Genomic DNA, 24740 nt, shown 5'->3' on the forward strand with positions numbered 1-24740 from the left:
TTTTGTATTTTTAGTAGATACGGGGTCTATATAGCCCAGGCTGGTCTCACTCTCCTGACCTCAAGTGATCTGCCTGCCTCGGCCTCCCATAGTGCTGGGATTGCAGGCATGAGCCACTGTACCTGGCCCAATGCCTCTTTCAGCAATATGAAGTTAAAACCAGGTACTGTGATTGCTCCCCTGGTTTTTGGTTCTTGTGACAGTGCTTTTCTATGTGCAGATTAAAATGTAGTGTTCCAGTGGTGTGGCGGGGGGGGAAGGGACAAATGGTGTAAGCATCTATTCTACTGTCTGGCTGTTTGGGGTGATGAAAATTTTCTGGAAAAATTAGTGGTGATGGTGGTTTAACATTGTGAATATAGTTAATTCCACTTGTGTATTTAGAGACAGGGTCTCACCATGTTGCCCAGGCTAGACTCCAACTCCTGGCCTCAAGCAATCCTCCCTCCTCAGCCTCCTGAGTAGTCAGGGCTACAGGAGCACTCCATCAGGACTCTGTAGTAAATTCCATTTAATTGTACAGTTTAAAATGGTTGAAATGATACATTTTTTGATATGTATATTTTATTACAGTTTTAAATAAGTATTTGGTGAAAAAAAACCCCACCATATAAAATACCCACCCTGGGCAGATAGTCCTCAAACTCATGTGTGGACCCCTCCTGACATTCTGCGCAGAGATCCAATGATTTAGACATGAGACTGACCAGACAACTGCAGATACATGAAATAAATGTACTTGCAAAGAGACAGTTCCGCTGGGACCTGTGGGCCCCACAGAGGGGAGGTCAGCAGCCCCCTAGAAAGCCCCCAGGCTGGAGCCCTCTGGTGGGCAGTGAGGAAATTGTAGAAGAAAAAGTCATGCCAAGCTGGTTTGTTTTTAAAAAAATCATCCTTTGTTTTTAATGTTTCTAGACAAAATGTCAACACTGTCATGTTCCATATATTTTCTTTCGCAATGTTCTTTGATTCTAGCTCTTCTCTGGTGTTTTAAAACAAGCTTACACTAAACTCAGATGTTCAAAGTCTGATGCCCTGCCATTTTCTTACTTCAGTGCACGTTTCTTTTTTGAGACACAGTCTCGCCCTGTCGCCCAGGCTGGAGTGCAGTGGTCCTATCTTGGCTCCTGCAACCTCCGCCTCCTGGGTTCCAGCGATTCTTCTGCTTCAGCCTCCTGAGTAGCTGGGATTACAGGAGGGTGCCACCACACCCAACTAATTTTGGTACTTTTAGTAGAGATGGGGTTTCACCATGTTAGCCAGGGTGGTCTTGAACTCAGGTGATCCACCGGTCTCCACCTCCCAAAGTTCTGGTATTATAGGCATGAGCCACTGTGCCCGGCCTCAGTGCACATTTCTTATAATTCGTTTTAAAATCTGAGCATTGTCATGGGCATGCATCAAGTCTGTGAATGCAGACCTCTGGGATATGCCCAATGGGAATATTGGGGACTCAGGGAATAGTTATTACCCAGGGTAGGATGGCATGAGGCAGTATCAAGGGACAACTGCAGGGGGGTGGGGGTTGTGTCCCACAGATTGTGGGAGCCACAGATGGTTTCATCAGGACAGAGGCACAATAACCGCATCTTGATGGTCTCAGGGCTTAGACTCACCTGTTGCGTCCAGAACCAGGCATTGACCAGGGTTCAAATTAGTGCTCCACCTGCGGAGCCCTGGGCAGAGATGGACAACAACCTCCCACTGCAGGACAGTCAGTGCAGGGCTGGGTCACCTCAGCACTCCATGGGCCTTTGCCTGCAGTGTTCTCCTGGCCAGTGAGGAGGCCAGGCCCATCCCTGTCACATCACCTAAGGGGCTGTCTGCCCTGAGGGTCTGCAGAAGAGTTGAACAGAGTAAAGGGCATAGGAAGCAGTAGAGCCATGTCTCTTCTTGAGCTCTGTGAACTTTTGTCTTTTTAGTCCCTGAGGTCACTCCCAAATGTGGGCATCTAGACCTGAGGCAGGAGGGTAGGATGGGGCCAGCTTCTTGGCATGTGACCTGTGTCATCACATGGGGGCCTGTGCATAGAAGGGTCCTGCACTTAATATAATGCCCTTCTGTGGCTGTGTTGAAACCCTCTTAATCCTGTCTTGAAGAAGGATACTGCATTTTCAGGTTGCACTGAGTCCTCCACATTATGTAGCTCTTCCTGGGTCAGGAGCAGGGAGAGGGAGACGCCGTGAGGTGAGGGGGAGGCTCAGGGCTGGATGGGACCTGTGTCCCCTAGGGCTCTGTGCTGCCCCTGTCTTAGGAACTGCAGGGCGGTTTGGTTTCATCTGTTCACTCCCAGTGTCCTCTGAATGGTGCTTGTATAGCAGGGGCTGTCCCACTGTCCAGGACAAGCCTACAGTGTGTGTGCTCACTCAGTATGTGTGTCAGGCTGGACAGAACCTCACTTTATCCCTGTCTGCTGTGGGAGCTGCAGCAAGGATCACCTCCTTGGAGTCTCGGTGTCTCTGTACCTGAGTGATGGGATGAGGAGACTTCAAAGGGCCATCTCAGAGGGGACTCAACAGTGTTGGGGCTGGAGGAGGCCTGGGCTCTGGGGCCCGAGGATGTTACACACCTCTTGAGTCTTTTGAAATGGTTTCATCTGTTATTTTGAAAGTCATATAGGTGGCTGGGCGCAGGGCTCACGCCTGCAATCCCAGCACTTTGGGAGGCTGAGGCGGGCGGATCACGAGGTCAGGAGATTGAGACCATCCTGGTTAACACGGTGAAACCCCATCTCTATTAAAATTACAAAAAATTAGCCAGGTGTGGTGGCAGGCGCCTGTAGTCTCAGCTACTCGGGAGGCTGAGGCAGGAGAATGGCATGAACCTGGGAGGTGGAACTTGCAGTGAGCTGAGATCACACCACTGCACTCCAGCCTGGGCAACAGAGCGAGACTCCATCTCAAAAAAAAAAAAAAAAAAAAGTCACATAGGAAGGCACACTTATTGTAAATTCCAGCAATATAAGCACTTGTAAAATAATGTGTCAGATCCCTGACCCCACCCCACTCCAATTCCATTTCCAGGATATAACCGCTGTTTGCAGTTGGTATGAATCTTTCAATAATACTTTCTCATTTGTCCCACTCATTGTTTATACAGCCAAACATTAATGAATTATATTATTACTTGGTAATGTTGTTTTATAGTGAAGCATGTGTGGTGGACACTTCCTTTCTCAACACATGCGGATTTGCTCCAATTGTGTTTCTTTTTCTGTTTTAGAGGTTTTATTTTAGGTTCACGGGTACATGTACAGGTTTATTATATACATAAACTGCATGTCACAGGGGTTTGGTATACAGATGATTTTGTCACCCAGGTATTAAGCCTAGTACCCAACAGGTGTTTTGTCTGATCCTCTCCCTCTTCCCACCCTCCACCCTCAAGTAGGCCCCAGTGTTTGTTCTTCTCTTTGTGTCCATGGGTTCTAATCATTTAGGTCCCACTTAAAAGTGAGAACGTGCGGCTGAACATGGTAGCTTACGCCTGTAATCCCAGCACTTTGGGAAGCTGAGGTGGGTGGATCACGAGGTCAGGAGTTCGAGACCAGCCTGCCCAGTATGGTGAAACCCCGTTTCTACTAAAAATGCAAAAATGAGAACATGTGATATTTCGTTTTCTGTTCCTCTGTTAGTTTGCTAAGGATAATGGCCTCCAGCTCTATCCATGTTTCTGCAAAGGAAATGACCTCATTCTTTTTTGTAGCTGTGTAGTATTCCATGGTGCGTATGTACCACATTTTCTTTATCCAGTCTACAATTGATGGACATTTATGTTGATTCCATGTCTTTGCTATTGTGGATAGTGCTGCAATGAACATTCGTGTGCATGTGTCCTTATGGTAGAATGATTTATATTCCTCTGGATATATACCCAGTAATGGGGTTGCACGGTCAAATGGTACTTTTGTTTTTAGCTCTTTGAGGAATTGCCATACTGCTTTTCACAATCGCTAAACTAATTTACATTCTCACCAACAGTGTATAAACATTCCCTTTTTTCGCTCTCTGTTTTTTCTTTTTTAGACAGTCTTGCTCTGTCGCCCAGGCTGGAGTGTAGTGGCACAGCCTCAGCTCTCTGCAACCTCCACCTCCTGGGTTCAAGTGATTCTCGTGCCTCAGCCTCCCAAGTAGCTGGGACTACAGGCGGGCACCACCACGCCTGGCTAATTTTTGTATTCTTAGGAGAGTCATGGTTTCATCCTGTTGGGCAGGCTGGTCTTGAACTCCTGGCCTCAAGTGATCCTCCCTCCTTGGCTTCCCAAATTGCTGGGATTACAGGTGTGAGCCACCGTGCCCAGTACACTCCTTTTTCTCTGCAACCTCAGCAGCATCTGTTATTTTTTGACTTTTTAATAATAGCCACTCTAGTGTGAAACGGTATCTTACTGTGGTTTTGATTTGCATTTCTCTAATACTTAGTGATGTTGAGCATTTTTTCATATGCATGTTGGTCCATATGTTCAAGCTTTTGAGAAGCATCTGTTGATGTTCTTTGCCCCAGTTGTGTTTTTTGATTGCTTTCCCCTTATTTATTTTATTGCGTGGCTACACTGTGATGCTTTATCCACTCGCCTATTGGAGTTGACGCTGTGTCCCACTCTTCATGTTGACAAGACATTCTGCAGTGACTATTCTCATACACATATCTTTTCCCCACGTGGAGTATTAATCCAGGAACTCATTCATTCAGTTCTTGTAAAGTACCCTGTGCCAGGCTGTGGGAAGGTCAAGGGCTTTAACAGAGACAGGGCAGGCACAGTCCTGCCTTCTCAGAGCTCACCGCTCAGTGGGGCTTTCAGAAGTGGGATAGTGGTCAAAGCGTATGCACACTGAACACAATGAGGCCAGGGCTGGGTATGATGGCTGAGCTCAAACCTGCAATTCCAGAGCTTTGAGACGCCAAGGCAGGAGGTTGCTTGAGGCTAGGAGTTCAAGGTTGCAGTGAGCTATGATCATGCCACTGTACTCCTGCCTAGGCAACAGAGCGAGACTCCATCTCAAAAACCCCCACAAAACCCAAAAAATCGTGGGCCAAAGTTGTTGTTGTAAGTACTGCAGTCCCATCCGGAATATATGAAAATGTCCATCTCCAGTATCCCCACCTTTCTTGGAATAATGATTGGAGTAGAAAGTGCCTGTGTTCCTGTGCCTACCTCTGCCCACACACCATCTTCACTTACACTTAGTCATCCACCACTTACCCTTTCACTAAGTGCTATTGATTATGGCCCTGTGGTGGACCAGATGCCAGGAGCCCCGAGATGTCCTGAGCAGCTCCCTCTGCTGGTCCTTCCAAGAGTTCTGGTTCCACAGGTGACACACCTGAGCACAGGTGACCCCTGCAGAACCTGTGATTACCACTGAAGGCTGACAGTGAGTGGTGGGCGTTCCAGGAGGGGCCATCACCTCCATGTACAGGGTTGGGGAAGGTGGAAGGGAGCAAGTGGCTGATGACTTTGGCTGTAAGGCAGGTGGACAGGCTGATGTGGGCTCCTGGGAAGGGATGGAGAGGGGAGGGGAGGGGAGGGAAGGGAAGAGGAGGGGAGGGAAGGGAACGATACAGAGGTTGGAACCTGCCTTCATGGACCAAGAAGAGCAGGGAGGCCATCCAGGCTGCAGCTAGGGAGGGAAGACGTGGGGAGTAGTGGGTCAAGGGAGAAGCAGACTGTGATTGACCTTGGGGGCTGGGCGGTGAGCAGAGGTGTGTTACCTGTGTCTGTCCCCGCCATTGATATGAGGAGGGGTGGGGCTGTGGGTGACACCTGGTCAGTGGGATTTCCTAGTGTCTGCTGTTCCCCAAAGCCTCTCCATATACAGGGTCAGTATAGATCTGATGCTGTGTCTGGGGGAAGGTGCTGGTGGTCCGAGGCAGCCTGTGGTGCTTACTGTCCCTAGGGATGAGAGGAAAGGGATGAGGAAGCCTCTTTATAGTGAAGCCTCAGGTATGTGAAGCCACAGGTGTCTCACCTGGTGACTGTCATCAGATATGTGCCTTGGGTGACAGTTTCAGGGTTCAGGTGGTTGTTATTGTTATGATGTTTGCCTGACAAGGACCCAGGTATCCAGGGATCCAGAGCACAAGACCCCTGGTGAGGGGAGGGTCAGATGAGAATGAGCAGGTTCAAGTGGTCAGAGTGGGAGGGACTCCTGGAGAGACTGAACCTCAACCCCTCCTGTCAGGAGCTGTGGCTGTGTCCAGGAGAGATGACAAGGGTGACCCAGGACATTGAGTGAGTCATTGAGACATTGGATATGAGGACAGGGCAGAGAGGACCCTGGTGACTGCTCAGATGTGGGATGTGAGGAGGGCTCTGACCCATGCAAGTTACAGGATCCCTCCACCCCTGAGCCCACAGGTGACCCTTACACTGGGGATTCTGAGTGCTGTGTGTGCCCAGAAGGGACACTGGATTGGCTGGACCTGAGTCCCTGTAAGGGCAGGGATGGTCTGTAGGGCCAGAGTCTTCTCTGTGGGTGTGATGTGAGCAGGAATGAGCAAGATGGGGATGATAAGGCTTGGCTTGGAGGAGCTGGTAGAGGAGCCCAGGGGCTTGGGTCAGCTCAGCTTCCCAGGGGCTCAGCTGGGGCTGGAGGAGCAGGATGTTGTGCTCAGGGCATGCTCCAGGCAGGGTGATGTGTGTGGTTCCAGGGTCAGGCAAGAGGGTCAAAAATTAATCATGAAAAGTTCCCACCTTTTGTAGGCAGAGACAGTGGCCTGAGTGTCAGGGGCAGAAAGATGCATCATGGGCAGGAGCAGGCACTCAGCCTCCCGGAGACCACACCCTGGGTGCAGCACTCAGCCCTGCAGGGAGCGGCAACAGATGTGCCTACAACCCTAATGTCCAGGCACATGCAACAAATGTTTCTCCCTCATTGCATCTTTCTCATGTGGAATAGAATGGGCAGTGATATGGTTTGGCTGTGTCCCCACCCAAATCTCATCTTGAATTGTAATTCCCATAATCTCTACATGTTGTGGGAGGGACCTGGTTGGAGGTAATTGAATCATGGGGGTGGTTCCCCCATGCTAGTCTCATGATAGTAAGTTCTCATGAGATCTGAGGGTTTTATAAAGGGCCTCTCCCTTTGGTTGGCTCTCATTCTTCTCATTGATGCTGCCATTTGAAGGACATGTTTGCTTCCCCTTCTGCCATGATTGTAAGTTTCCTGAGGCCTTCCCAGCCATGCTGAAGGTGAGTCAATTAAACCTCTTTCCTTTATAAATTACCCAGTCTCCAGCAGTTCTTTATAGCAGCTTCAGAATGGACTAATACAGGCAGCTTTTCCCGCAGTCTCTTTCCATCCATGTGCTGCCTGCTGTGATGCCTAGGAATGGGGGGGGAGGGGGGGCACTGAGTCACTGTCCAGGGTGCTGATGTCCATGAACTGTTGAAGAGCTGATGAGTTGTGATCTCCCAGTTACTTCTGCTTTCTTTTATTCTTAACAACTGAGCATGTCACCAAGGAGAAGATAGAGAGGTACTAGGGGCATGGAGAGCCCTCTGTCTGCCTGTCTCAGGACCTGGAGGGTGCTGGGGACATCACTACAGTCAGGATGACCTCATCCAGGTACCCAGGTGTAGTTTGTAATGAATGATGATGAGAAAATGGCCTTGAGAGGAGTGATGGACAGAACAAGAGCCTCTCAAAGATGTGCTCATCCTCATCCCCATATCTGTGAATAAGTCTCATGGTAAAAGACACTTTACAGATTAAAGGAAAGATCATGAGGTGAGGAGTGATAAGGCTTTGCTGTGTCCCCACCCAAATCTCATCTTGAATTCCCATGTATTGTGGGAGGGGCCTGGCAGGAGGTAATTGAATCATGGGGGCAGGTCTTTCCCATGCTGTTCTTGTGATGGTGAGTGGGTCTCAGAAGATCTGATAGGTTTATAAGGGGGAGTTTCCCTATACAAACTCTCTTTTTGCCTGCTGCCATCCATGTAAGACATGACTTGCTCCTCCTTCCCTTCTGCCATGATTTTGAGGCCTCCCCAGCCATGTGGAACTGTAAGTCCATTAAACCTCTTTCTTTTGTAAATTGCCCAGTCTCAGGTATGTCTTTATCACCAGCATAAAAACAGACTAATACAGTAAATTGGTACCAGTAGAGTGGGGTGCTGCTGAGAAGATACCCCAAAATGTGGAAGCAACTTTGGAACTGGGTAACAGGCAGGGGTTGGAACAGTTTGGAGGGGTCGGAGAAAGACAGGAGAATATGGGAAAGTTTGGAAACTCCTAGAGACTTGTTGAATAGCTTTGCCCAAAATGCCGATAGCAATATGGACAATAAAGTCCAGACTGAGGTGATCTCAGATGGAAGTGAGGAACTTGTTAGGAACTGGAGCAAAGGTGACTCTTGTTATGTTTTAGCTAAGAGACTGGTGGCATTTTGCCCCAGCCCTAGAGATTTGTGGAACTTTGAGCTTGAAAGAGATGATTTAGGGTATCTGATGGAAGAAATTTGTTTCTTTTTCTTTTTTTTGAGACAGAGTTTCACTCTTGTTGCCTAGGCTGGAGTGCAATGGCACGACCTTGGCTCACTGCAACCTCCACCTCCTGGGTTCAAGTGATTCTCCTGAGTCAGCCTCCCAAGTAGCTGGGATTACAGGCATGCACCACCACACCCGGCTAATTTTGTATTTTTAGTAGAGATGGGGTTTCTCCATGTTGGTCAGGCTGGTCTCGAACTCCTAACCTCAGGTGATCTGGCCACCTCTGCCACCCAAAGTGTTGGGATTACAGGCATGAGCCACTGTACCCAGCCCTCTGGTGGAAGAAATTTCTAAGCAGTGAAGCAGTCAAGAGATGACTTGGGTGCTGTTAAAGGCATTCAGTTTTATAAGGGAAGCAGAGCATAAACATCTGGAAAATTTGCAGCCTGACAATGCAATAGAAAAGAAAATCCCATTTTCTGAGGAGAAATTCAAGCTGGCTGCAGAAATTTGCAGAAGTAATGAGGAGCCAAATGTTAATCCCCAAGACAATGAGGAAAATATCTTCAGGGCACATCAGAGTTCTTCACGGGAGCACCTCCCATAACAGGCCCAGAGACTTAGGAGGAAAAAGTGGTTTCATGGGTTGGGCCCAAGGTCTCTGTGTTGTGTGCAGTGTAGAGACTTCGTGCCCTGCACCCCATCTGCTCTAGCTGTGGCTGAAAGGGGCCAACATAGAGCTTGGGCCATGGCTTCAGAGGGTGCAAGCTCCAAGCCTTGGCAGCTTGCATGTGGTGTTGAGCCTATGGGTGCACAGAAGTCAAGAATTGGGGTTTCAGAACCTCCGCCTAGATTTCAGAAGAGTTATGGAAATGCCTGGATGCTCAGACAGGAGTTTGCTGCAGGGGCAGGGCCCTCATGGAGAACCTCTTCTAGGGCAGTGCAGAAGAGAAATGTGGGGTTGGAGCCCCTACACAGAGTCCCTACTGGGGCACCACCTAGTGGTGCTGTAAGAAGAAGGCCACCATCCTCCAGACCCCAGAATGGTATATCCACTGACAGTTTGTACCACGTGCCTGGAAAAGCTGCAGACACTCAATGTCAGCCCATGAAAGTAGCCAGGAGGGAGGCTGTATCCTGCAAAGCCACAGGGGTGGAGCTGTCCAAGACCATAGGAACCCACCTCTTGCATCAGCGTGACCTGGATGTGAGACATGGAGTCAAAGGAGATCATTTTGGAGCTTTAAGATTTGACTGTCCCACTGGATTTCAGACTAGCATGGGGCCTATGGCCCCTTCGTTTTGGCCAATTTCTCCCATTTGGAATGGTTGTATTTACCTAATGTGTGTACCCCCTTGTATCTAGGAAGTAACTAACTTGCTTTTGATTTTGCTGGCTCATAGGCAGAAGGGACTTGCCTTGTCTCAGATGAGACTTTGGGCTGTGGACTTTTGAGTTAATGCTGAAATGAGTTAAGACTTTGGCGGACTGTTGGGAAGGCGTGATTGGTTTTGAAATGTGAGGACATGAGATTTGGGAGGGGCTGCGGTGGAATAATATGGTTTGGCTCTGTCCCCACCCAAATCTCATCTTGAATTACCACATGTTGTGGGAGGAGCCTGGTGGGAGGTAACTGAATCATGGGGGCAGGTCTTTCCCATGCTGTTCTTGTGATGGTGAGTGGGTCTCATGAGATCTGATGGTTTTATAAGGGGGAGTTTCCCTGAACAAGCTCTCTCTTTTTGCCTGCTGCCATCCTTGTAAGACATGACTTGGTCCTCCACCTTCTGTCATGATTGTGAGGCCTCCCCAGCCATGTGGAACTGTAAGTCCATTAAACCTATTTCTTTTGTAAATTGCCCAGTCTCAGGTGTGTCTTTATCAGCAGCATGAAAATTGACTAATACAGGGAGATTATTGTGGTTTATCCAAGATGCGTCCAAAATAACCACAAGGCCTCTTTCTTATAAGTAAGAGAGGGAGGCAGGTGTGGGTGGAGATGTGGAGACAGAAGCAGAGGACAGAGTGGTTTCAAGATGCTGCGCTGCTGACTCTGAAGATGGAGAAAAAGGACACAACCAAAGATGTAGGCAACCTCTAGGAGGTGGAAAAGGAGAGGAAACAGACTCTGACCTGGAGCTTCCAGAAAGCACACAGCCATGAGGGCACCTTAGTTCATGTTTTTATGTCACTCAGCTTGTGGTAATTTGTCACAGCATCAACAAGAAACTAAAGAGGTGTCACCTTTCCTCATCTGACGGTGTGTGCAGGCGGGATAAGGGGTCATTTAGAGTTAAATCCTGATGCAAATCCTGATGTAAATCAACGCATTGCCAATTGTTTTCTTACCTCTCATCTCACGATGAATAGCCTGTGGCAGTGGCAGAACACCCTTGGGAACCATGGCTCTGTGCTTTAGTGCAGGGACTGGCTTGTTTGTGGGTAGGTGCTGCCTGGTCCAAGTGAACCTCCATGAGATCGTCACCCTTCCAGGGGCCCTCAGGGAAGGGCTGAGAACTGCTGGCCCAGGTGTGTGGAGGAGCTGCAGGTGAGGCAGGGCTGGAGGGGCCAGGCAGAGGAGCAGACAGGTTGTTCTGTCACCATGGGAGCCTGCATGAGCTTTAGGTTGGGGAGCCCTGCTCCTCTGACCTGGATGCTCCTGTGTGGAAAGGAGGCTTGCTCAGTGAGATCCATGCCAGGGGGTAAATTGGGAACTGATGGGAAATGAGGGGCTAGAGTCCTGGGTAGTGCCTTGGAGGACCTTGCTTGAGGACTGAATTTTTGGTCTGTCCCCACCTTGATTACTCTGACAGCCCCTCTCTGTGTCCCACTAGGGGTAAAGATGTCCTGAGCAGTGGCCATTGGGACAGAGGAGAACCTAGTGGCCAGGGCTAAGCATCCAGGATCCTGGATTTGAGGACAGGCAAACTCACTTGTGGAGGACAGTGATAGACAGGGCCGCCAGGGCCTGGATGAAGAGGGCAGGAGGGCTCAGGACACTGGAGGTTGTGTGGGGGTCACACCCACAACCTGTGCCACCCATGGATGCTCCTGCATTGCTCATCTTTGTGTGGACATCAGATGGCCCCATCTTCCACGCTCCTGAGACCCCACATGCATTCACAGAGGGACCCAGGCTGGGGCTGTGCATGGCCTTGGTCCCTGGGGTAGTGGGAAGACAGCTGAGTGCTTGGCTGGCTGGGCAGGGCTCCTGTGAATCCTGCCCTTTCCTGTGTAGGGTCCACCCCAGCCTGACTCCCAACCCCCTACTCCTGTCTCCCAGGGAAGAGAGACTGGGTTTGAGATAAGGTGTTGATATTTTTCCTGTGTGACCCGGAAGAGAATGGACATGGAGTTTCAGGTGAGTTTCTGCTAAGTTCCCATGAGCAGAAAAAGAGCCAATGAGAGGAAGGGTCCTCTTTATTCAGATCCTTTCCAGGTGACCCCGGGTAGGCCATAGGCCCATTCACTTTCCCTGCAAACCCCCACTTCCTGTGGTGATGGGAAGCCTTTGTCCTGACCCACTCAGAGCCCAAGACAGCCTGTCGGGGTCTCCAGATATTCAGCAGGGACCCCCATCCCTCCCTGTTCCTAGGCCTGTGTCTCCTCAGGACTCAGAACTGGTTCTTTGGCTCAGGCTCCATGTCCTTCCCCCATCCCCAGGGCTGGGGGCTTCGGGGACACTCCAACAACCCACAGGAGCAGCTCCCAGAGGAATCTAAGAAACCACATCTGCTTTGTGGTTGACCCAGCAGTAAATGTTTGTGTCATGGTTTAGCAATTCCTGCAAAAAAAAAAAAAAAAAAGGAGAAGAGGCCTTGACCCCTGTGGCTTTCTCAGAACAGAGTCTGGTGTCTTCCAGGCTCTGGGCCCATCCAGGGCTGCTCTGATGCTGAACCTGGCTGTGCTCAGGGAGTTCCTGTTCCCAGGCCCCTTCCTTATCTGCTCACCACCCCCTGTTCTGTTTGCAGTTTCCTGAATCTCAGAGCTCAGCCAGGTGTGGGTGGGGGCAGACCCTGGGTCCCCCTGGAGCCTGCAGGACCAGAACACCTGTGGCCCACACTCACCTCATAGATGGGAGCAGCTGTCCTGGGGTTGGGTAGCAGGGCCTGGGCAGGGGAGAGAGGGGATGTCAGGGGACAGAGAGGGAGAGACATGGAAGGTTCCTGTCTCTGATCGGCCAGGACTTACTTCTCTGGGTCTACTTCTGGTCATTTCCCCTCAGGAGTGACCAGCTCTGTCCTTGAGCTCAGCCTCCCAGTGTGGACACAGCACCCTGACCGCTGTCCTGGTTGGGCCCACCCTGCACCCTTGTTAATGTGGGCCCCTGACTGATGCTCCCAGTGTCCACTCTGCACCTGCTGCACTCCAGGGGTCTCCTCAGGTGACGGAGGGCCCCAGGGTGGGGTCAGCACAGGGCATGGGTGGTCCTGGCCCTGTAGGGAGGCCTGGATCTTGGCCGGAGGCACTCACTTTGACCTGACTGTTCTGGGGAAAGGTGGGTTTGTGCTATACTGTGGGGTTGATGGTCCCCCTGCCCTGAACCTGTACTGCTGGGACCCCAGTAGAAAGGGGCTGGGGAGGGGATGGGCTTATAGGGTAGGTAGAGTTGTTTGAGGGACCATGGCCTGGGGGACAGAAACAGGAGTCAGCAGCCGGGTGGGACGAGAGCCTGGGCCCCTCACGGAGGAGGGCATTGGGGTCCTGAACTCCCAGAGAGTCAGGGAGAAGGGGCATGTTACCAGGAGAGACCCTTCAGCCATTTTAGGGGCCAAGTGAGCAAGTGAGTTTGCAGAGGTGACCCATGACCAAGAGCCCACAGGTCAGGGCTGACCTGGCCAGTTGGGGTCCCCTGCAATGATATTTTATGAGACTCCTCCTTGAAGCCCCATGGAAAGGATCAGAGGACCTCAGAGGGTGACTGGCAGGAGTGGACACTGTGGGCCAGGCCTAGGGGTTCCCAGCCACACCCAGGCTGAAGGGACACTGGGGAGCTGCTCTCTAAAGTCATGCTGGCCACTGGCCCTAGGAGAGGTCAGGCTTATTTGTGAGGAGTACAAGATTAAAAGCCAAACTTTGGAGTTAGAACAGGGGATGAAGAGGGGACCCTATTTCCAAAGAGGGGCATGGAGATCTCCATTCTCCATTGGTTCTGTAGCAGGAGCTGAGCCAGGTGAGGGAATCGAAGACTTTACAAAGGCACATCTGTCCTGACCAGAGGGGAAGGACCCTCAGCCAGATGCTGGGCCAGGAGAACATTGACCCAGGGACGCAGGAAAGGAACTGAGGGCCCAGGGAAGGAACCAGATCATGGGGGTTTGCCTGAGAGGAAGGGTTAAGGCCCCAGAGGGAAAGCAGGGCCAGGCACATGTGCAGGACACTGAGGGGACCACAGGTGTCTTGGATTCTCCCAGAACTCAGTGTCCCTGCTGTGGCCAGACCCTGCACTCAGGGCCAGTGATGCTGAAATGGGACAACAGCCTTGTCTTCTCTCTCTACACCTTGGCAAGAGACATAAAGGACATTCCAGGACATGCCATCCTGGGGCCCAGGTTCTCTTGTCTCATAGCTCAGGGGCTGCGGGAACTGCATTAGCCATGGGGGCACTGACCCTACCCAGCCTGTCCAAGCTGTTACACCCTTCACCGTGTGACCATGGCCAGGACTCCCTCCTGGATCCTGAGCCTGCAAATCCCCCCTCTTGGTGGGTGGATTCAATAAACAGCAGGAGGTACCGGGTTACTGAGCACCCCCTCCCCCGCTCCCTTCCTCCAGGCAGCTGTGGCTTTGCTGTGTGAGGGAACTAGGACCACACTCAGAGGTGAGACCTTAACCGGGCCGAATTCACAGAGGAGGAAGCTGTTGAGGAAGCAGCCCCCGGTCAGCAGCTGGTGAGGGAGGAGCTGTGGAATGAGAGAGAAGGATCTCTTGGGGAGGGCTCAGAGAGCCTGGCCCTGAATACTGGGCGGGGGTCTCCTTCCTCCTGGCCCGGGGTCAGCCTGAGGGGTGGGAGGGAGGCCAGGGAAAAGCTGTAGTACCTTCCAGTCCTGACGAGGAGCAGGAAACATGCCAGGGTGGCCACTGGTGCCACCCCGACCAGAACCCTGGTCACGATGCCAGCGACGGCCCCCACAGGAAGGCCTGGGGCATTTTTTTCTGCAGAAAGGGGAAGGCAAAGGGGATGAAGCCCAAGTCTGTTCCAGGGGGAACCATGAGGGGCCTCGCAGGGCAGGGGCTTGTTCAGGGAGGAAGGAAATGCCACGGAGTTTGAGTGTGGTCTGTTGTGCTGTCCTCATAGCTGACTCCCTTGCTCTCCGTGGCTGCACCATTTTCTGTGTCTCAGGCTTGGAACACAGGGATGCACCGACTCCTACGTTCTCCCCCAGGGAGCCTGTACCTCGCCCTGCTCCTGTGCCTTTAAATCCCTTCTTCCTCTCACTTCACGCCTCTTCCCGCTTTTTTCTTTTTCTTTTCTTTTCTTTTTTTTTTTTTTTTTGAGACGGAGTCTCGTTCTACCGCCAGGCTGGAGTGCCGTTGTGTGATCTCGGCTCACTGCAACCTCCACCTCCCAGGTTAAAGCGATTCTTCTGCCTCAGCCTCCTGAGTAACTGGGATTACAGGCGTGCGCCACCACCCCCAGCTAATTTTTTGTATTTTAAGCAGATACAGGGTTTCACCATGTTGGCCAGGATGGTCTCGATCTCTTGACCTCTTGATCCACCCACCTCGGCCTCCTAAAGTGCTAAGATTACAGGTGTGAGCCACCGCACCTGGCCTTTTCTTTTGTTTTTTTAGACGGAGTCTCATCCAGGCTGGAGTAGAGTGGCACGATCTCGGCTCACTGCAACCTCCATCTCCCAAGTTCAGACGGTTCTCCTGTCTCAGCCTCCCTTGTAACTGGGATTACAGGAGTGTGCCATCATGCCAGGCTAATTTTTGTATTTTTAGTAGAGATGGAGTTTCACCATGTTGGCCAGGCTGGTCTCGAACTCCTGACCTCAGGCGATCCATCTGCCTCAGCCTCCCAAAGTGCTGAGATTACAGGCGTGAGCCACAGCACCCAGTCTTCTCTCTGTTTCTTCTTTTCCATTCCATGATTGTCATACAGAGCTAGTCCTCGCTGTCAACTCAATGCTGATGAGCGGGGATGATGCTCTTTGACTGTTTTCAGGGGTCTTCCATGTGCCAGGCACAGTGGGCACCAACCTACCTACAGCTCATCTCATCCTCCTATCACCTTGAAGGAGAGGGGGCATCTCCGCCATCTGCAGAGTTAGAATCTGAGACTTACAGTGCCTCAGTAAGTCAAGGAAGGTCACAGAACTTGTACATGATACAACCAAATTTTAACCAAGGTCTCCTTGACTTAGCTGATAACAAAGTTCATAAAAATAATAATACTAGTTGATAGCACTGATTGAGCCCTGGCTCTGTGCACTACCCTGTTAAGGGCTTTAATTACATCAATCTTCGAATAAACATCCTCACAACCATCCTGAGATCCAAGTGTTTGTTAAAATTCTACAGGTGAGGAAACTGAGGCCTAGGATGTTGAGTGTCTTGCTCAAGGTCAAACACCTGGTATATTCCCGGCACTGACTGTCAGGCCTCTGAGCCCAAGCTAAGCCATCATAACCTGTGACCTGCACGTATACATCCAGATGGCCTGGAGCAACTGAAGAACCACAAAAGAAATGAAACAGCCAATTCCTGCCTTAACTGATGACAGTCCATCATTGTGATTTGTTCCTGCCGCACCCTAACTAATCAATTGACCTGTGACATTCCCCCCGGACAATGAGTGTCATGATCTGTCTACCGTGCACCGTGTGACCCGCCCCCTGCCCACAAGAGATAACTACCTTTAACTGTAGTTTTCCATTACCTACCCAAATCCTGTAAAACTGCCACACCCCCATCTCCCTTTGCTGACTCCTTTTTCAGATTCAGCCCACTTGCACCCAAGTGAATAAAGAGCCTCATTGCTCACACAAAGCCTGTTTGGTGGTCTCTTCACACAGACATACATAACACTGACCCTAATAGTTGACACAAGGGATTTAGTTCCAGGTAAAAACTGGTGAATTCTCCTTTTGTTCCTCACTCCTCAGATCAGAATCTCCCCTTCTGCACTGTGGATGCCCAAGATGAAGGGAGATGAATCCATGACTGGTCTCAGGTCTGCAGATGCCTAATAACAAGCAGCCTCACACAACCCCGGTGGAGGAGAGGAGGGGACTGTGGCTGCAGGCATACCTCGCACGACTCTAATCTGCCACCTATGGACTGTGTTGTTACAGGATTTATTAGGAAATTATTTTAGGGAGATAGAGAGGAAAGGGGGTCCTTGGGAAGTTTTTCTTTTTCTTTTTTTGAGATGGAGTCTTGCTCTGTTGCCCAGGCTGGAGTGCAGTGGCGTGGTCTCGGCTCACTGTAACCTCCGCCTCCCAGGTTCAAGCAATTCTCCTGCCTCAGCCTCCCCAGTAGCTGGGATTACAGGCACGCACCACCATGCCAGGCTAATTTTTGTATATTTAGTAGAGACGGAGTTTCGCCATGTTGCCCAGGCTGGCCTCCAACTCCTGACCTCAGGTGATCCACCCACCTCAGCCTCCCAGAGTGCTGAGATTACAGGCATGAGCAACTGCCCGGCCAGTTTTTGTTTCTTTTAAAGCAATTCCAGAAATGTTTCTTGTCTAGCAGAAAAGCCCCAGCTCTTAGAGCCTGGCTGGCAAGCTTTGATATACAAATGAAGGCCATTAGAAACTGGGTCCACCCAAACATGGGGATTCCTGCCCTCTTCTTGCGGTTGCTCCTATATGTGCCTGGCAACATGGTCGCCCCCACATATCCCCACGTGTGTAGAACCATCAAGCCTCCCTGCATTTGCATATTAAAAGGCCAGGGTGGGAGGGCCAGTTTCTTCTTGGGCTATGTGAATGACATGGCTAGTCAAACCAATCCCCTGAGCCCTACGCAAATCAGACACCACCTCCTCCGGCCTCCTCATGTAACTGGCTGTTTTCTGCTGCACTTAGGGTTTCCTCTCTTTGGTTGGAACCCCCCTCCGTCTGTCCCTGTATGGGAGAGCTTTTTTCTTCTTTTTTGCCTATTAAACTCTTTGCTCCACATGTGTCTGTGTTGTTTTATCTAAATTGGCACAAGACCGAGGATCCTGGTATTGCTCTAGTCATCAGAGCCATATCAGTGTGACCCTAGTCAGTGACTGTCTTCCTGTGCCTCAGTTTCCTTTCAAGAAATAAGATAAATGCTATTTGGCTACAAGGTTGTTTATGAATTAACCTCAAAATGTTTACAATTACTTGATCTCAGCTCTGCACAGAGCAGCTGCCCAGATGAACAGCATGTATGTATTTGAAATGCTTGTTCCCAGGTGCTGTAAAGAAATAGCACTTGAACATAAATTTAATTTTCTCAGCAAGGCCATTTTTGTATTTTCTGCAGAAAGGGTACACTTGCCGACAGTTTTGCGATGAGAGTACACCGAACAAAGGAGACAGGGTCATTTATAATCTGACGTGTCTACCTTACTGCTGTGTCTGGTTTCCATTGGCTGGAACAGGACCTCACATTCTGTATTTGTCCCGATTGGCTAGTAAGTTAGAACTTTTTAAAAGAGGCAGAGGCAGAGGAGAACAAAGGAAGGAGGAAGTAACTTGTGGAATGTGGAGAAAGGTAAAAACATCTTCAAATAAGGAAGAGGAACAGGCTATGACCTAATGCTTGCTTGGACCAGTATAAGCATGCCAGGGCAAATATTTAGGCTAAATTGTGGGAGCTAAGAACATAAAATACATTGATTTTTGTTTAATTACGGCTAGCAGATATTTAAGAATGTTAGCACATGTCTTCGAGTAAATTTTGCTTCTAAGAGAAGTTGCTATTTATTCCTAATTAGACAGGGAGGAAAGTCTTTGAAGAGGAACCTCTACTTTACTTTTTACATATTCTTATTTGTCTCTAAGAGAAAGGGCCCTGGGCCTGATTTCAGGTGGAGAAGGAGCTGCTGGGAGCATCCTTTCTTCTTTGTTCCTCCCCCTAGGAACACCGAACTTCCAATGGAGTCACCTAAGTCCCCCAGGGCAATGGGCTCATGCCCTAGTAATCTTGTCCATTTGTACTCTACATGCTGAGTCTCAGGTGAAGGTTGAGGCTCTGTCCTTGCCCAGATGAAGGCCTGGGGGCTGAGCCCCAGCTAGTGACCAGCTCCAGGAGCCACTGCCCTTGGACAGCTGGTAAATTGTTGCTCCCAGTCAGCCCTGCCCAGGAGGCAACAACCCAGCTCTGGCATAGGCACCTCAGGGCTCCACAGGATTCCATAGACCCCTCAGGCCAGACCCTGACTTAGTTCTCCAGGGTCTTCTCAAGGTCATGTCCATAGGGAGGGCACGGGGTGCTTGGCTGAGACTGACCTCCCCCTGGTAAGTACCCCCCATCAGACTGTCCTTCCTCTGCAGTGAATGTCTGCAGGGTCTGGATACGGGAAAGGAATTCTGATCTGTTGAAGTTTGTCTACCCTGTATGTGTCCTGCAGTAAAAGTTCAAACCCCAACATGGGGCGTAATACAGAAGGGGACACAGACACAGCCCAGCCCTGACAATCCCATGTATGTGAAGTAGAACTGACCCCCAACAGTCAGAGGCTGTGGGAGAATCACTCACAGTATACATGGAACTGGCCAGATACTTCTTCTTTCTCAGGGTTTATCTTTATGGCATGTAGGGTGTAGAATCCTGTGTCCTGGGTGACATTCTGGATCAGCAGGGATGCACTGGGGTATATTGTCTCTTGAATGCTGTGTGCAGGCCCTGGGGGTAGTTATTAGAGTTTCTGTTACATTTCCTGTAATACGGTGGTTGGTCTCCACCCTTTCCCCTTTGTACCAGTTGTAGCCAATAAGATCCTGGAGCAGATTGTGAGTGAGTAGAAGAACCTCCTTCCCCTCTGCAGCATTGGATGGCATGGCTTCAATAGTGAGCCTGGCAGTAGTGGGTGGGTTCCAGAAAGTTAAAACTGAGGCTAAGGTGGGAGAGAGATCATCAGTCAATATTGGGACCTATGTATTTTGATGGAAAGATGGGGCCCTGGGTTCTGAGGAGGTCTCTTCACCCCCTAGCCCTGGAGAGAGAGAGAGAGAGAGAGAGAGAGAGAGAGAGAGAGAGAGAGAGAGAGAGAGCATGTGCACGTGCACGCGTGGGTCCTGCTGAGTCAAGGTCAGCAGCATAACCCCCATTCCCTCAGCACCTCTGACCTTGGCATTTCCCAGTTTGAGAAGTACCTCTTCCCCAGGAGTCTTCCCCAGGAGTCCCCAGGAGTCCCCGGGAGTCTGCACAAGCCCCCACCCCTTATTGCCCTCAGATCCTGCTCACATCAGGACATCCTTGGGAGACCCTTCCCCTTACACCTCCTCTAGAGACCCTTGCTCTTCTCTTTCTGACCTTTTCCAGCTCTGTTCCTTCCAGGGCTCTTGTCAGCACCTGACCTCACATTCTAGATCTCTTTGGGTGTCTGTCTTCCTCCCCATGAGAGTGTGAGCTCCGTGAGGGTGGGGACTTGTGTGATGTTGGTTGCACCCCAGTGCCTGGGACAGGCTGCAGACACCTGTGGATGAGTTCATGAATGTTCCCAGGGCCCTCCATGGCCTGGGGTTTATTTGACAATTTCTGAGATTTGTGGGTAAGGACAGTGTTTAGTGGCCCTGGTTCTGTTTTTTTCTGGAGTGTTACCCTGACATAACATTTTATTGTCATCAGTTTTCAGAATTTATTAATCAGTGATGATTCACTTGCAGTATGTTAACAGTGGAGATTGTTTCTCCATTAACAACTTCAGATCGTTGAGATTTTCCTGGTGTGACCCCTGTCCCTCTCTGGTGTCCTCTCCTCTGAGGCTCCAACAGAAGCCCTCTGTCCCCCCTCAGAGTCCCATCCTCCCCAGGAGATCCCAGTCAGTCTCTATGCTCCCTCCTCCTACCCACTCCCAAGGAGTCCTCCCCTCACCTGTGAGAAGGAGCCCCTGCCAGGGGATGCGCCCTCTGCAGGGAGGGCTGAGGGAAGAGCTTGAGCTCCAGGAATGCTCTTGTCAGGGCTGCTGTGACTGTCGGCTCTGCTGTCCTTCCTCCCTGTGTGCCGAGCCTCCTCCCAGGGCAGGAGCACTTCCCAGGGTCATGGGTAGGGGTGGGCTTTGCCCAGGAAGCCTCTCTGCCCCTCCCCTCTCAGTCCTGCCTTCTTGTCCATTCTTCTTTTTTCCTTTCTGTCTTCATTTAAATTCCCCAGACTATGTTTTGAGAAGCAAGGTTTATTTGGACCCCTGTCCCTTAACAGGACAACCCACCCTCCCTAGCACTGATCTCTGCTGTGTCTTGGCCTTGGGTCTGTCAACACCACACAGAGAGTCCCTGGGGTCCCCGAACATGGTTTATTTTCTCTATGACAAAGAAACCCCTTGGTGTATTCAGGGTCTTCTTAGTGTTCTTAAATGTCTGGGAAGGTTGGATTTCCTCCCAGCAAGGAGGTCACAAAGATGTCTGGGGTCCTAGAAATGGACACATCTAGGGCTAAAGCCCAGGTCTAAGATTCTTACTTGTTCTTTCTGCAGTGCTATGTGACCCTAATTTCCTGGAAGTAACTGAGAATGAAGCTGCACATTGCTGTAGTATTATGTCATCCAGACCACAGACATTTCTAGATCGCCTTTATGATTTTCTCTACAGCTTGTACCACATTTATTATTTACTTAATACTATTTTTCTTTTTTTGAGACGGGATTTTGCTCTTGTTGCCCAGGCTGGAGTGCAATGGTGCGACCTGAGCTCAACGCGCAACATCTGCCTCTGCCTCCCAGGTTCAAGCGATTCTTCTGCCTCAGCCTCCCGAGTAGCTGGGATTACAGGCATGCAACACCATACCCAGCTAATTTTTTGTATTTTTAGTAGAGATGGGGTTTCACTATGTTGGCCAGGCTGGTCTTGAACTCCTGACTTCATGTGATCTGCCCGCCTTGGCCTCCCAGAGTGCTGGGATTACCGGCATGAGCCACCGTGGCCAGCCCATACTATTTTTTTCTAAATAAATTTAGTTTACAAAACATCTTTGTTCTATCAGGGCATGGTGGCTCACACCTGTGATCCCAGCTACTCGAGTGGCTGAGGTGGGAGGATGGCTTGAGGCCAGGAGTTGGAGGCAAAACATCCTTGTCTTATGCAATACTGTCCATGAAATTACGGATTTGTTGTGTGCTTAAATGTTTTTCTAACATGCATTAAAATAAACACATGAGTATTAAAATTAAAAAACAGCTTATTTAACTTTCACCTAAAATCAGTTTTGGGAAACGCTGATACAGTGGCATAAGCGTGCACTTTATATCCAGATAGACCTGGGGTCAATTACTGGCTCCATCACTTAACTATGTCAACTGGGACACGTCACTTGGCTTCTGTGATCCTTGATTCCCTGATTTGTAAAAGGAGGATGGTAAAATCCACCTTGCAGAGTTATTGGGAATAAGTGAGCTGCTGTGGGAGCCCCGTGCCCAGGCAGGTGTTCAGTACTTCATGGTTATCATTGTGGTTATTGCTGTGAAATTCTGGTTATTTTCCAGAGAGAGTGTCTATGCTGAAATATTGGGTTTGTAGCTTTCTGCTGACGTGCATGTGTGATAAGTTACTTTTTCGCTCGTTAGGACTTGTGGTGCATCTGTCATTATTTTCATGTCACAGTTTTACTATCTATTTGCTCTGCGATTTTGGTCAAGTTGTCTAACTTTTCTGTGCCTCTTTTACCTGATTTGTAAAACGTGGGTAACAGTAAACTAGTGTGAGTGTGTATTTCCCAGATCTGACCACTAGAGGGCACAGAAGCACCAGCACCTTCTAACCGTGGGCCTATCAGTGCCGATGGTCTGCAAACATCATTCTCCCATGAAAGGAACCAGGGCTCCCTGGAGAAATACCTGATTCCAGGGCTGGGTCTGGAAAGCATAGAGGAACCTGGAGCTTCTTGTGGGGCCAGAAAGTAAGGAACTACACGAAAAATGGTGGGGATGTGTCGAAAGGTCACAGATTTCCGAGGAGCTCTCAATGGTGAATTTTGGGACGATATGAACAACATAATAAATAATGATAGTAATGGATTCCAGTTCATAAATACCCATGAATCCATGCTGATATAAATAAATAATTGAATAAATTAAATAAATGAGGGAGCAGAAATAGCTTTTTCCTGTAGCAGAATTCCAGTTAATAAATGTAGAAGGAGTGGTGGAAATAGAAAATCACTATTTGGCTCACAACACAGTAATTGTTATTTGTAGGCAAGGATCATCATGGAATATGAAGGGGCCTGGAATGAGGCAGGAGTGAGAACAGGTGGCGTGATTTTGTTTCCCTGAGAGGAGGGAAGAGGCAAGCCATGAATCAAAGCCCTTTGATTTTTGTTTGACAATTCTTCTGTCTGTGTTTTCAAATTATCCCAGCCTGTTGCCTTGTCACAGAGTTGGTTGTGGGCTTTGCTGCTGCAGGGGTTATAAAGCACCTGCAGGGGCCAGGGATTGTGCTAGGCAGTGGAGCCTGTGTGTGAAATGAAGGGTCAGGCAGGGCCTAAGCATGGTCTGATGCAAACCACTGATGTGACTTCTTTCTGGAAAATTCTAAAAATAATCTCTGCCTTCAGGAGGCTCAAGTCTAATGAGGGAGATGACATCCACTTTATAAAGCCTAGAGATATGAGTGCAGTCATCTCTCAAAGTGGCAGAAGTGCACGGGGGACTCTGAGTTGGGTGGAACTTGAGCTGGCCTCATAGGGCGGGGTAGGATTTGGGTTGGTGGAGGGCAGAGAGAATGGCTGTGTGGAGCAGGGGTGTGTTGTAGGAGAGGCACTCTTTGGAGCTTTTTGTATAGAGATCATTGAGGATAGGGGCTGTTTGTGTTCATTTTTGTATTCCCTGAACTCATAGAGCCTGGCACTTTGGGAGTATTCTATAATTGACTGTTGAATGGAATGATCGTTTTGTAACCTGTTAACTGGGCCTGATGTGTTAGAAAATATGCAAAAGTGCAGCCTGTGTCTTAGAAAATGTGAAAGTGCAGCCTATGAGCAGAAAGAAAGTCTTACTGAAAAACAATCCCACGTACACATGGAGCCTGGTGCGGCCGCTTTACTTAAATGCTGCTGAGTTCTGTGTCAGTCCACACCGAGGCCACTTCAGGGGCCGGGAGCTCCTTCTCAGACCTTCCTCTGGGTCCCTCAATCTCTTTATCCCCTGTTCTCCCAGGTCCTGCTCCCTGTCAGTTCACTCCATCTGGTTTCCCCTCCATGCACTTGGGGTGGGTGTCACATCCTGTGTCTCATCACGGGGGGCTTTGGGTCCCTCAGGTCCATTGATTAAAACACCTCTAAAACAAATGGACTTTCCTCTTGTTAACATGACAGCTTCTTATAATGCATTTCAAGATCATTATTTGTGTCAAGAGTCTCTCTGATGTACAGAGGCCCTCCCTCCTCCAGGAAGGAGGTCAGGGGAATTTGGGAGAAAACACCGCCCTGCCTGGGTTACTTATTTCCCTATTCTACAGTGTACTTGGTAGACATTCAAAAATATATGTTGACCTTTTCCATGATCCACATGGCTCTCATAGAGTCATTTATTCACACACACATTCAGTGAGGCTTTGAGCGCCTAATGTGTGCCTGGTATTTGCTAGATGGTGGATGCTGAGATCAGGTGTGCTGCTGTCTCTGAGGAGCTCTCACTATACCCCTGGACCTAGGGTGATCGAGTCCACCTGCCCCACTTTACAGATGTGGAAGTTAAGGTGCAGGCAATTCATAGGACTAGTTCAATGTTACAAGGTCCCTAGCCTCAAAGTTACAGGAGTAAAGCAAGTTTCCTGACTTGCTGGATTTTCTGTTAGTGTGCAGCCACCTGGCTGCTGCAGGTGCAGACATGGTGAGCTCCAATGGGAGAGAGAGGATGTTCAGAATGAAGTGGGAGCCCTGAGCACCCTGGATTAACCAGGAGGACATGCCAGGTCCAGCTGTGACTGCACAAAGGACCATTGGGAACATTTGCATTCTCTTTTTCACTTTGAACTTGAAATGAGGAAAACTGATCCCAGAAAACCAAGAGTGGAAGGTATTTCACAGGACATTGGTGAGATGGATCAGAAAATCCTGTGTTGATGTCTGTCATGGTGTTTGTCACTGAACAGTAATGGTCTGACTTTAAGTGGGTTCCATCCATAGCCTGGAGCTCTGTGAGGCAGGGACCAGGTGTGATTC

At 49.8% G+C, this 24740-nt stretch overlaps 1 pseudogene; it reads right to left on the reverse strand.

Moving 5' to 3' along the window:
- Positions 1-12506: 12506 nt before the first annotated feature.
- On the reverse strand, positions 12507-22622 carry LOC129021075 (carcinoembryonic antigen-related cell adhesion molecule 3-like; annotated as a pseudogene).
- Positions 22623-24740: the final 2118 nt, after the last annotated feature.

This window comes from Pongo pygmaeus, chromosome 20 (genome assembly GCF_028885625.2).
Source record: "Pongo pygmaeus isolate AG05252 chromosome 20, NHGRI_mPonPyg2-v2.0_pri, whole genome shotgun sequence".
NCBI classification, from domain to species: domain Eukaryota; kingdom Metazoa; phylum Chordata; class Mammalia; order Primates; family Hominidae; genus Pongo; species Pongo pygmaeus.